Raw genomic sequence first — 12,088 nt, forward strand, 5'->3', positions numbered from 1 at the left:
TAATTTAGGGGGAAGAAAACTAACATTTCTTTACTTCTTTCTTCCTTTCCTTCTTCCTCCCTTCCTTCCTTCCTTCCTTCCTTCCTTCCTTCCTTCCTTCCTTCCTTCCTTCTTCCCTCCCTCCCTCCCTCTTGCCCTTCCTTCCTTCCTTCCTTCCTTCCTTCCTTCCTTCCTTCCTTCCTTCCTTCCTTCCTTCCTTCCTCCCTTCCTCCCTTCCTCCCCCCCTCCTTCTCTCTCTCTTTCTCTCTTTCTTTCTTTCTTTCTTTCTTTCTTTCTTTCTTTCTTTCTTTCTTTCTTTCTTTCTTTCTTTCTTTCTTTCTTTCTTTCTTTCTTTCTTTCTTTCTTTCTTTCTTTCTTCCTTTTTTCCTTCCTTTCTTTCTTTCTTTCTTTCTTTCTTTCTTTCTTTCTTTCTTTCTTTCTTTCTTTCTTTCTTTCTTTCTTTATTTCTTTCAATTCTATATATATTATTCCATATATATAATATCATTGTATCACTGTCATTACTCACTGTCAAGAGCAGAGAGTCTCTTCCCCGCACACCTGGCTGTCTTCCCCGGGACCCCTCAGAGGGGATGGGCTCCAGCTTCCCTCCCCACCCCGAGCAGAGCTCCCAGCGGTCGAAGACCACCAGAACCTAGCTACAGCCATGCTCAAGGCCCCTCTCCACACGTTCGGACAGGCCTCATGCATGAGGGTACTGGCAGAGGAACCCAGGTTGTGTAATCCCATCAACGGCCAACATCCAGAGAGAGACTTAAAAGCAAGCTCTCAGAAGCATGTGGCCTCAAAGGGTCACGTGATATCCTGTATCCTACTTCACCCTCTGGGAGAAACTGGCAATCTTCTGAGAGTTCCTCCCCACATGGGACAGCCTTGCAAGCTTCCCATGGTGTATTCACATGCTAAATCCGGTAACAAGCTGGATCTCATTCCCCTGACCCTGAAAGAGCCCCCAGTGCGACATTGTTGGGAGGGCCAAGTTGAAATAGACTTCTAAGATCTCAGGGATAGGATGAATGTAGAGGTTACTGAGCCCGCTCAAAAAATCGAAGATTAATGGGATTTCGTGATCGTGATCGTGATCACTGTTATCCTATTGCTCGTCAATTTGTTCAAGCAGGCACCAATAACGTCTCCATTGTGAGACTTGTTGTTACTGTTTTTGGCATATAGAATACGATACGGGTAGCTTGCTAGGCTCTGCTGCGCAGGTCATGGTGATTCAATTAGAATATATTTACAAATATGTATTTGTAAATATATAATAATATATATAAATATATATTTACAAATATATATTTTAATTGAATCACCACTCGATATGTACAGTTACAAAGTTGTTCATGTTTGGGTTTCAGTCATACAATGTTTCAACACCCATCCCTTCCTTCCTCCCTTCCTCCCTCCCTCCTTCTCTCTCTCTTTCTCTCTTTCTTTCTCTCTCTTTCTCTTTCTTTCTTTCCGAAAGAAAGAAAACTGGTACCAATGTCCCCAGTTCTCACCACCTCACTGCCCCTATGGCAGGCACACACTCTCTCTCTCTGTCTCTCTCTCTCACTCTCTCTCCTGTCTGTCCCTGTCTTTGTATCTCTCTCTCTGTCTCTCTCATTTCCTTCTGGGCATTATGGTTTGCAATACAGGTACTGAAAGATCATCATGATTGTCCCTTTACTACTTTCAGCACCCAGGAAACTAACATTTCTGAAGCCTTGCTCTGTGCCAATGATTGTATCAGTCCTTTCTCCTGCATATTTATATCAAACCAGAGCAACACCCAGTTGTCATCTTGCTAGACTTATAAAAGACCTCACTACACCACAACCTCTCCCACCACATACACATACATACTGCTCCATCAATATTAGCAAGGCTAGTTTCAATGAAAAGTCCCAGACATAAAGGACTGGAGACAGAAGCTCTGCCTCCAGCTCCCATAAATAACCTGTTCCTGGATCATCCTCCCCCCAAAGCTGCTCTGTCTTCTCAGGGAACTCAGAGACCCAGCAAGCAGAAAGAAAAGAGAAGCTACAACCTAAAGAAAGCTTTCCCAGCCAGTAGGATTCAGATGTGAAAGCCCTGCTTGAAAAAGAAAAAATAGTGTTTTGTGTGTTTTGTATGAATTAATGATCAAGTGCCCAAGACAGGCGTTTTCTTCCCAGAAGGGTAGAGATCCATGATATTACTGGCAGGTCCACGGCCTCGCCTGGCTCTCCCTCCTGTCTTCATCTCTGCCCCTCCACTGACAGCTGGCAGGTGGCAGACAGAAGCAGCCAGGTGGCCAAGGAAAGCATGGACCTCCCGCCCCCTACAGAAAACACCTTTATGCAAATGTTTACAGACATGTGAAAGCAGAAATAGGGGGACCAGACCCACAAAGGCAAAAAGAGGAGGAAGGAAAAAAGAAAGAAAGAGAAAGCAATAAGAGGACTGAGAAAGTGTTGGGAAAAGAGGAAAAGCAAGGAGTCCAACCATACAGGGTTCAACTGACTGACCAGATGAGTCATGGAAATCAAGATAACACAGGGCCGGAGAGATAATACAGCAGGTTGGACACTTGACTTATATGTTGCTGACCTGGGTTTGATCTCCGGGACTCTATACCATCCCTGGAGCCCCACCAAGAGTGATCCCTGAGTGCACAGCCAGCAGTAAGCCCTAAGCCCTGCTGGGTGTGGCCCCCAAACCAAAAAAAGCGAGAAAAAGATTAAGAGGAGCCCAAATTAGGAGCACATGAGAAAAAAGTCTTTGAGGAAGCTCAAAGAAATGACAAAAATAAAAACTTGAGAAGAAAGATGGAGAGAGAGTGGAGACAGAGAAGAATCACCCCTGAGAGTCTTCCTTCCACTCTCTCACTCCGTACAATGGCCCCGTGGTTGAGAAAGTGCACACAGAAAGGTGAAGTCCTTGTTGAGAATCACACAGCACAACCAAGAGTCATGAACCAAGTGGCTGGGATTCAGTGCCCACTTGTGCCACTCCGAAATTCTGCCTGCCAAGTATTTTGACAGAACACGGAACCAAGACAAGTTGTAATTCCCAGCTGTGTGAGAGGGGCTATATCTCAAGAGCCCAACTATCCTGTCCAACTTGTGACCCCTCGGTCTTTCAGACCACATGGCCCTGCCACATAGCAGGTGCAAAGGGTCCTCTGTGGATGAAGCATCGAAAGGATAAGTGAGGCTTTTCCCACCAAAGTTCACCCCGAGCCCTAAGCGGGAGCATAGCAAGGAACAGTACTTCAGTCTCATCCAGACTCGATGAGAAAGCGCTGTTGGTGAGCCAGAGGCATGAAACTCTTGTTTTAATTTAGAGCTGAGCAGTCAAATGCTTTTCAGTCGACTTGACAAGCAGTGATGGTCACCATGTTTTTTCCTGGCTTAGGCCCTGAACTTAATTAGTCTTTTTTTTTTTCTAAACTGAGGCTCCCCTTTGCTTCTGCAAGGCCATAAAGCTACGTGTCAGGCCCTTCATTTTATGGGCCTTAATAAGTGCTGGCACTTATCTAAAACACACAGAAGCTCCTTGAACGTATTCGCTGCTGTTGTCTATACTTCCATGAGAAATGAAGACTCAGAGAGTTCAAATTACTTGCCCAGATGGTACATAGTCATCTAAATGAAATGCCCCGTGCATCTTGCTTTCAGGGAAACAAAGTTGTCCTGTGTAACTGTTTTTACATGGTGAGCAGATCCTCATGAGCACTGGAAAAAAGCAACTTCATGCTTTTCTGCATCTTCCCCATAACAAGGCCATTTCCCCGTTCAGGTTTTACTTAACATCTCCTTCCATCACTCTTACTAACATGTATTTGTAGGACTCGTAACTATTTAAAATATGTAAATTTTGTGTGAAGGGGGCCTTTCCTAGCAGTGCTCTAGAACTGACTTCTGGTTATGCCCTGAGATCACTCCAGGTGGTACTCAGAGAACCATGTGTGGTGCCAAGGTTGGAACTAAGTCAGAAGTGTGCAAGGAAAGTGCATTAAATCCTGTACTATTCTTTTACTCCAGATACACAGATTTTTTTTTGAGGGGGGAGAAATTAACATTTGTTTACAGTTTTGTGGGATTTCAGGAATTTAACTTTGTTCATCTGTGTATATGTAGGTGTCACCACCTATACAATGTTTAAAAAAGGATGTCCCTCTCCTACGTGGGCTATTAACAAATATAGTACGGAAACAGCAAATGACCAAAGGCATTGGACCTGGAAATTTTGTTTATAGAACTTAGATTACCTAGGGGGTAGGGGCCTGAGGCTTGAGACCCTGGTGGAGAGAATCAGGAACTCTGGTATGGTGTTGGAATGATGTGTGCATGAAAAATATAATTAACAGTGTTGTAAACCATGGTACTTCAAAACATTGTGAAACAAACAAACAGAAAAGACAAACAAAGAATCAAAGATCTTCTTTTACTACCCTCTAAGGTGGCTGAGAGAAGGGGAGGGGGACATTGAAAGACAGGTATTGGGGTACACTCAGATCAACCCCACAACCTTTTCAGAAATTTGGGGCAGTAACTCTGGCAATGAACTAGGCTTACAAGAAGTTTCCCTTTTTAATAATTAAAAAGTTCCAAGAACAATTGCATTCTAGTCAAATCCAATATAAAAATAAGTCTCCCCTTGGCTGGCCTTCAGTCCTTCCTCCCAGTGAATTCCTACAGTGGGAATGGATGTGGGTTATGTCTATGTCATTCTGGCACTAGGCAAGGGATTTTGGTCATTATTTTTACAATGGTGAAAATCATTGTAAAGCCTCACATTCTGGGAGACATGTATTGAGCCCTTTGTCCTTTAAGCTCTGCTAGTTTTTCCTTCATGGATAACTCATTAATGCTCACCTTAGTTCTCAGCCCAGAGATTGAAGAGTCCTTCTTTCACAGTTATTGTAGCAGCATGTAAAGGTCCTCAAAGGGCTCCCATTTGAAGGGCATGATGTCCATAATCACTATACTGCAGCCATTGTGCTGCGAACGAGTCACTGCTGATTCTGATGAATGCAAACCAGAGTTCATGACCAAAAATGAGCTGGATACACCTTCAGAAGATACATTGATGAGTGACTTGCTAAAAGCATTGATTCAACGCTAAGAGGCTCAAGATTTTAAAAGTCTCAGTAGATTGGAGTCAGGGAATAGGATATTGGCAATGTTGATTCCAGCACTTCTCAGAACCAAGTATGTTTGCCAATGGCTCTGAAGCGTTAAGGCCCCACTCTCAATATAAGCCACATGGGGAGAGGAGTGAAGAAATTTTTTAAGCTCTCTGAATCAAGGAATATATCTTAAATCATGCACCCAACCACACTTGCTCAGGTTCCATGCTCTTCAAGTGATAGGCACGAGCACTGCCTCATTCCAAAGCAGCAGCCACCAATGTGGCCAGCAGAAGAAGCTTACAAGTGTACAACAGTGCGCTTAATTCTGCTGTGCTAACTCAGGCGAGCTAGAGCTAGATGTCTCAAGAGGTCCTTCACTGCATGGTTCCAGGAGAAACCTGGCCAACAGAAGAATTTGCAGGCAATGTGGAAAGCCAAGATGAAGCAGTAGCAGCACTGTCAGAAGTTACTTATGATTGTGGATATAGATGCCCCAGGGGTTCCCACAGGTCCTCAACTCTCCTTGGCTCTCCATCCATCTACTTCTCTGGATTCTGTGACCCCAGACTTTCCACCCATGCTTGGCTGCAGCTCCACAGAAGTGGTGGACACACAGAGGCCATGTCCATTTCATTCCGAATGCACCACTCCACACCCACAGCACATGGGAGACAGAGTGAGCCAGAGACACAGAATTTCATAACTGAAGAAAAGAGTTCTTTCCAAGGTTATGAAAACACAGAGAGAAAAATCATGCTAGGGCCAGAGAGACAATATAGGGGATAAAGCACTTGCCTTGCAGGTGATTGACACTGGTTTAATCTCCAGCACCACAGATGGTCCCCAAGCCCTGCCAGGAATAAGTCCTGAACACTTCCAGGTGTGGTCCAAAAACAAAAAAAGCAACTAAGCTTTATTAACATGCAGCATATATATTTTCCCTGGCAAGCTACCCACGACGTATTTGATATGCTAAGAACAGTAGTAATAAGTCTCACAATGGAAATATTACTGGTGCCCGCTCGAGCAAATCTATGAGCAATGGGATGACAGTGGCAGTGACAGAATTAGAGAAAATAGATTTTAGGATTATTGTTGAATTGGGTTCAGTATGTTCTATCATCCCTTTCCTTCTGACTGACTTCATTTAGGATGAGATTCTCTGCTTACATCCATGCTGCTGAAAATTGCATTATTTTGTTCTTTCTTAGTGATGTATAGTGTATATATATACACATATATATACTATTGTATATATTATACCACAACCTCTTGATCCTTTCATCAATAGTTGGGCATTTTGGTTGTTTCAATTTATTGGCTATCATACTAAGCGTAGCAATGAAAAGAAGTGTGCATATATCCTTTTGAATTCATGCTTTTGTGTTTGAGATACAGATGCCAAGATGTAGTATTTCTGGATTATATGAAAGTTCTATTCCTGTATTTTGTAGATGTGATGGGTATGATGTTGGAATTATGCTCATAAGAAACTAATAATATTGTAAAACCCCCAAATTAATTAAATTAATTAATTAAAGAAACTTCACTGTCAAAGAAAAGTTGCAAGACAAATGGCACCTTTTTCCTGGAGCAGCTTTGTTCCTAATAAAAATTAATAAAAAAGAAAAAAGAAATGGCTCTAAAGTGATATGTGATATGGACAAGCACACTGCCATTTTTTAAAATTTTATTTTCATAAAGTTGTTCAGAGTAGTGGATTGCAATATTTTGACACCAGTCTTACCACCATTACATCTTCCCACCACCATTATTTTGAATTTTCCCACCCCTACTAAAACCTGTTGAAAAGGCAGATGCTAGATAATTTATTTTATATTGCTTGTTATGAGTAGCAAAAGTGGCCACACACTCCAGGAATTCTAAAATTTTAGATAATTTTATAATCTGGAGGGGCTTGACTGATAGCACAGGGGGTAGGGCATTTGCCTTGCACATGGCTGACCTAGGTTCAATTCCTCCGTCCCTCTCAGAGAGCCCGGCAAGCTACTGAGAGTATCGCACCTGACCGGCAGAGCCTGGCAAGCTACCCGTGGTGTCTTAGATATGCAAAAAACAGTAACAACAAGTCTCACAATGGGGACGTTACTGGTGCCCACCCGAGCAAATCGATGAACAGCGGGACAATAGAGCTACAGTGCTACAGGGTCTGGAGAAATCTCTGAAGAGAACTGCTAAGTTCTGAGATTCTTTTGTGTATGTCTGGATCATGGCCGTTAAGGAGCTTAAATAGCAGCCGAAGCAGTTCGTGGGCATGACCTCCAGGGTTCCTTGGGACGAGGAGATGAGAAGGACCATCCCATCCCCTATCCCTTGAGGCCTGGAGTTTGCCATCACTGAACCCGCGCACCTGCACTTCTCATTGGGTTTTGGAAGTTGGCGGTTGCCGGGATTCGTAGGAGACAGTTGGAGGAATGATGCCTGCCCCCCTCTGAGGCATCCCAGTGAAATCGGCCTGGATTAAAGTCTAGAGGTTGCTCAGTTCTAAGATTCGTTTGTGTGTCGCCAGACTGCCAGTTTTTTTAAAAAGTGAATGATAAAGACCTTGACAATGAATGTCACAAGGACTCCAATTAATGAGAAGTGGGAAATGCACAGAAAGAATCGATTCACTTTGTACAGGAAAGGAGGAAAATCCAGACACAACCTATCTAAATCTAAACACCTGGCTTTACTTGGAAAAGGCTTATCAGCAATATCTTACTGAGGAGGAATGTGAACTATATTAAATATCGTCACACATGCATTTGTGGATGTGAGACTGTGTATATGAGGAAGACTTGTCTGGTGAGTAACTGTAGGGAGTTCTGGGCAGATTTTGTGGGTTCAAATCCTCTCTCTGTCACTCTCAAGTTGGATGAACTCAAACTCTCTGTTCCATAGTTTCTTCCATTACATTTAAGTTAGGTAATAGTAGCACATACCAATTAGTGCTATTTTTTTTAAATGTACTATTTTTGTGATGGTTTGATGACTAAATGAATCAATATAGGTGAATGCTAATTTTTAATTTTAGAAGCATTTCAACCTATACCAAATGTTATATGGATTTTTATTATAGAAAAACTTATTTATTCTTCACTCAAAAATGTGAATTCAATCTCCTTAATAAAAAAATGTATTTATCTAGTTCTAGAAGATGGAGATGCTACCCCCTCCAAATACCTCAGATCTGTTGGAACTAGGCTATTCCTCCTTCAACTGATCCCAAAAACATGGCTGAAAGTGAGCAAGCAAGGTGAGACTGCTCCAGCAAAATTTAGCTTTTCTGGACTTCCTTGGTTGTAAGTTTTGTGTGGAGATTTGTTTGTCTGCTTGATGAGAAACAAACTTCCATTTAAAAATTTTATAACATTTTTGATTACAGTTTAGGCAACACAATTACAATAGTGTCAACATTTATGGTATCGCACAAATTTTGCACTTCACCATAAAATGCCCAAGACTATTCACCGTTAAAATTATTTTTTAAATGGACATAGCGAGTCTTTTTCAAATTTATCTGGGTGTTCCATCAAACCCTGATGTAAAAGACTTTTTATTTTACCTCAAATATAGCATAGTAGAAGAGCACCTGCCTAAAATTTGTGAGACTTTTAGTTTAACATCCAACACCCACAAAGACCTCTTCTCTTGTTTCTGGAAGAAGTTGTTATCTCTTGGTTCCCACTGAAGGTCAGACCTTAGCCACTCACCCTGGGAAGCTGAATCAATTAGCTTCCTCATTTCTGTCATATGGAACAGATAGGTTGTTCCTTTAGACTTGCAGATATTTGTTTTCTCTTTTCCTTTGCCTTCCTCTTTGATGACATCCTTTGTCACCCTCTCAGGGCTGGGTAGTGGTCTTTCCAAACAGCACAGAAGCTCACTGAGGCCCTTCCTCTGGTCTCACTTAGGTTCTCTGGGAAAACACAGAGGTGGTCAAGCTGGAATGAATGTGAAATCAGAGGAACCATCCTGCTCTGCACCCTTTCCATCTTTGGCCAGCATCTCCTGTGACTTGGTGGCAGGTGGCAGGGAAATGGAGGGAAGAGATAGGAAGAGACTTCCCATCTCTGAGGCTTCACCTGTGACATTTCAACAAATGTCCTTAAGTTCATGTATGGGCATATGCTCCTTTGTCAATATAAGATCCCTCCCATACACTATCTTCCTCTCAAAGCACACATTTAGGGAACTACTTAGAATTCACCCAGAAGCCACTTAGTCAAGGCTAAGGAAGCAGAATAAGTGAGACATCACTGCACCTGCTTCTGTAGGTAGTCCGGAGAAACACTGGATACTGGAAGGGGGTGTGCAGTAAGATGACGATAAATGGAGCCTCTGTCTCTGCTGTGAGCACCGAGGAAATTTTCAGGGGGAGACCAAGCAGATTTTCAGGAGGCAGGTGGATGGATCAGTGGTCTGCTGAACCAGGTGGTCTGGGTGGAGATAATAATGACATCCCTGGATGCCCTGATGGTGGGATTAGAGGAATGAATGGCACTCAGGAGATCTCTGAGGATACATGGTCAGCATGCCTGAGAATGGATGAAGGAGGAGGTAGGTTTGGGATCCAAGTTTGGATCCCCAAAGCTCAAACTCTCAGAGGAGGTTGAGGTCATTTTGGGTGTTTCATTGTTTTTAGGGAGACCAACACTGGGCAATAAGAGCTTGTTGACCCAGACTGCCCCTTCTGGATTGTTTCAATGACTCTGAGCCAATCCTCACAACAAATCAGTTGGTGACCTCTTTCACCCCCCCTTTTCAGATCCCTCACCTTTAATAAGCACACAGAGAAGTTAGTCTTGGTTTCATCTGTGACCTGGTCTCTGGGCTCTCAGTGGGGTTCAGAGCTCAACCATTGCAGAGCTTCAGGAAGAACTGTTCTTCATTTCAAAAATCCCCCTGAGATTGATTTCTTGTTTCTAGGAAAGTGGAAGATCAAGCTGAGTCCCCCTCAAGGTTTGTTCTCCCTGCGGTTTTGTCCTCCTCCTGCCTGTCCCCAAGAGTGTAAAAATTACCACTTAACCTTGGACGCTCAAAATCCAATTTTGAATCCCCAAAGGTCAGTAATTGTAGCATTGAGACTCTTTGCTCCTGGAAATAGAGGGTAGGTGATGGGCAAATCCTGTACGTTAGCCACCTGAGCCTGAGTGGAGAGAATTTTACTCCCTCTCCTATGAGGCTTATTTTTTCTGGAGTGACTTTGGAGATTCCACAGTTTAAGGATATGATGCTTAAAACACACACACACACACACACACACACACACACACACACTAAAAGTATGGCTACCTTGGCTACCAACACCTGCTTATCCAAAGATATAAAATAACTTTTAGAGTGACACATAGTCTCCTTTCTGCACTTATTTCACATCACAGGACACATCATAAATGAGTTGCTGAATCCGGATCCAGAAATTCTATCATGTGACTTAACCAGCCTTTTCCCCCCCCCATCCATTCTGATTGAAGTAGAAACATTCCAGGGGAATTAACTTTCCAAAACTGACACTTCTCCAGAGAGGCAGGAAATAGCTTGCTTTCATATCCACTGTAAAGAGTTCACTCTAAAATAAAATAAAATGGAACCAAACATCCCTGGCATCTAATCTGAGTACAAATTGAAAACTATACTGGTGTTTACTTGGTTCAGGGATTTATTAGGAAAGAGTTGCCCAGCATTAATAATATGATGTTTAGCTGGAATGGAACTCTAGCCCTGTCTTTACAGACCCTGGGGGACATAAGAATACCTGTCCATAGTCTCCTCATGTTCACTGAAAGAGGGGATGTTTGATGGAGGAAATAAATGAGAGGCTCCACTACCATGGCCTTGACATGGGTTTACATATACAAGGTTCATCATATAATTGCGGAAACTGAGGTCCAAGTGGGTTAAATTCTTGCCAACAAAATGGAGAAGAAAGAATTTATATCTGGCTTCTTTCATGTCAAATGCCTTGATTTATCCAACTGACACAGAAATCCTATGTGTGTGGGGGTGCTTTTTTAAATTGTATATATATTTCTTTTCATAAAAATATTTCTCAATAGTTCATTACAAATAATATTCAAACACCAATCTTACCACAGAGCACCTTCCCACTACAATAAGAAGGAAGTGTATGAAGGTTGTTGTATTTCATTCTGGAGCCATTTAAGCCCGAAGATAAGAGTATACAAGCAAGTATGTTAAAACCGAACAAATGCGTGCTACTTTTGATAAGTAAGTGACATAGAGTGTAAGAAGTCCCATGGTCACAAATGCAGCCGCGTGCTCCAGGAAATTCTGTGGTGCTCTCTTCTGGGAGCTTTGTTTTATAGTTTCTGGGTCTTGGCCATTGATGAGATTATATGGCATCAGGGGCAGTTTGTGGGTGTGACTGCCAAGCTACTGGAAAACTGGGGATCTGGGAGGAGGAGGCCCAGTCTTGATCTGAGCGGGGTTGGAGATATTAGTCACAGATACCCGCATACCTGGGTTTTTCTGCCAGTCAGCTCTTGAGTGAGGTTCATCCTGTCTTGGGTGAGGCAAGTCCCCTCTTGGGTGAGGCTCATCTGAGCATATGGAGAGTGGCCTTGAGCATGGCAGTGGTTGGGTTCTGGAGGTTTTCAGCTGCTGGGGTTCTGCTTGCAGTGGGGAGGGACACCAAACCCACCCCCCTCTGAGGTGCCCCCATGAAGACAGCCTGGCGCAGGGTCAGGACATTCTGCTCTGTGTTTGTTTTTGTGTGTGTGTTTTCTCCCCAGGGAACATTTGGTCATATCTAGAGACATTTTTTATTATCACAACAGGAAAATATTACTGGCATTGAATGGGTAAGGACTAGGAATATGGTATAAAATCCTACAATGCATTTAACAGCCCCATCTATGGAGAAGAATCTGGCTCCAAATATCAGGTGTACTGGATTGGGAACCCTGAATTGAACTCGAATGCCAGGTGAGTGCCAAAGCATGTCAGTTTTGAAGAATAAAT

The sequence above is a fragment of the Sorex araneus genome, chromosome 1 (genome assembly GCF_027595985.1).
Source record: "Sorex araneus isolate mSorAra2 chromosome 1, mSorAra2.pri, whole genome shotgun sequence".
In the NCBI taxonomy this organism is placed as follows: Eukaryota; Metazoa; Chordata; class Mammalia; order Eulipotyphla; family Soricidae; genus Sorex; species Sorex araneus.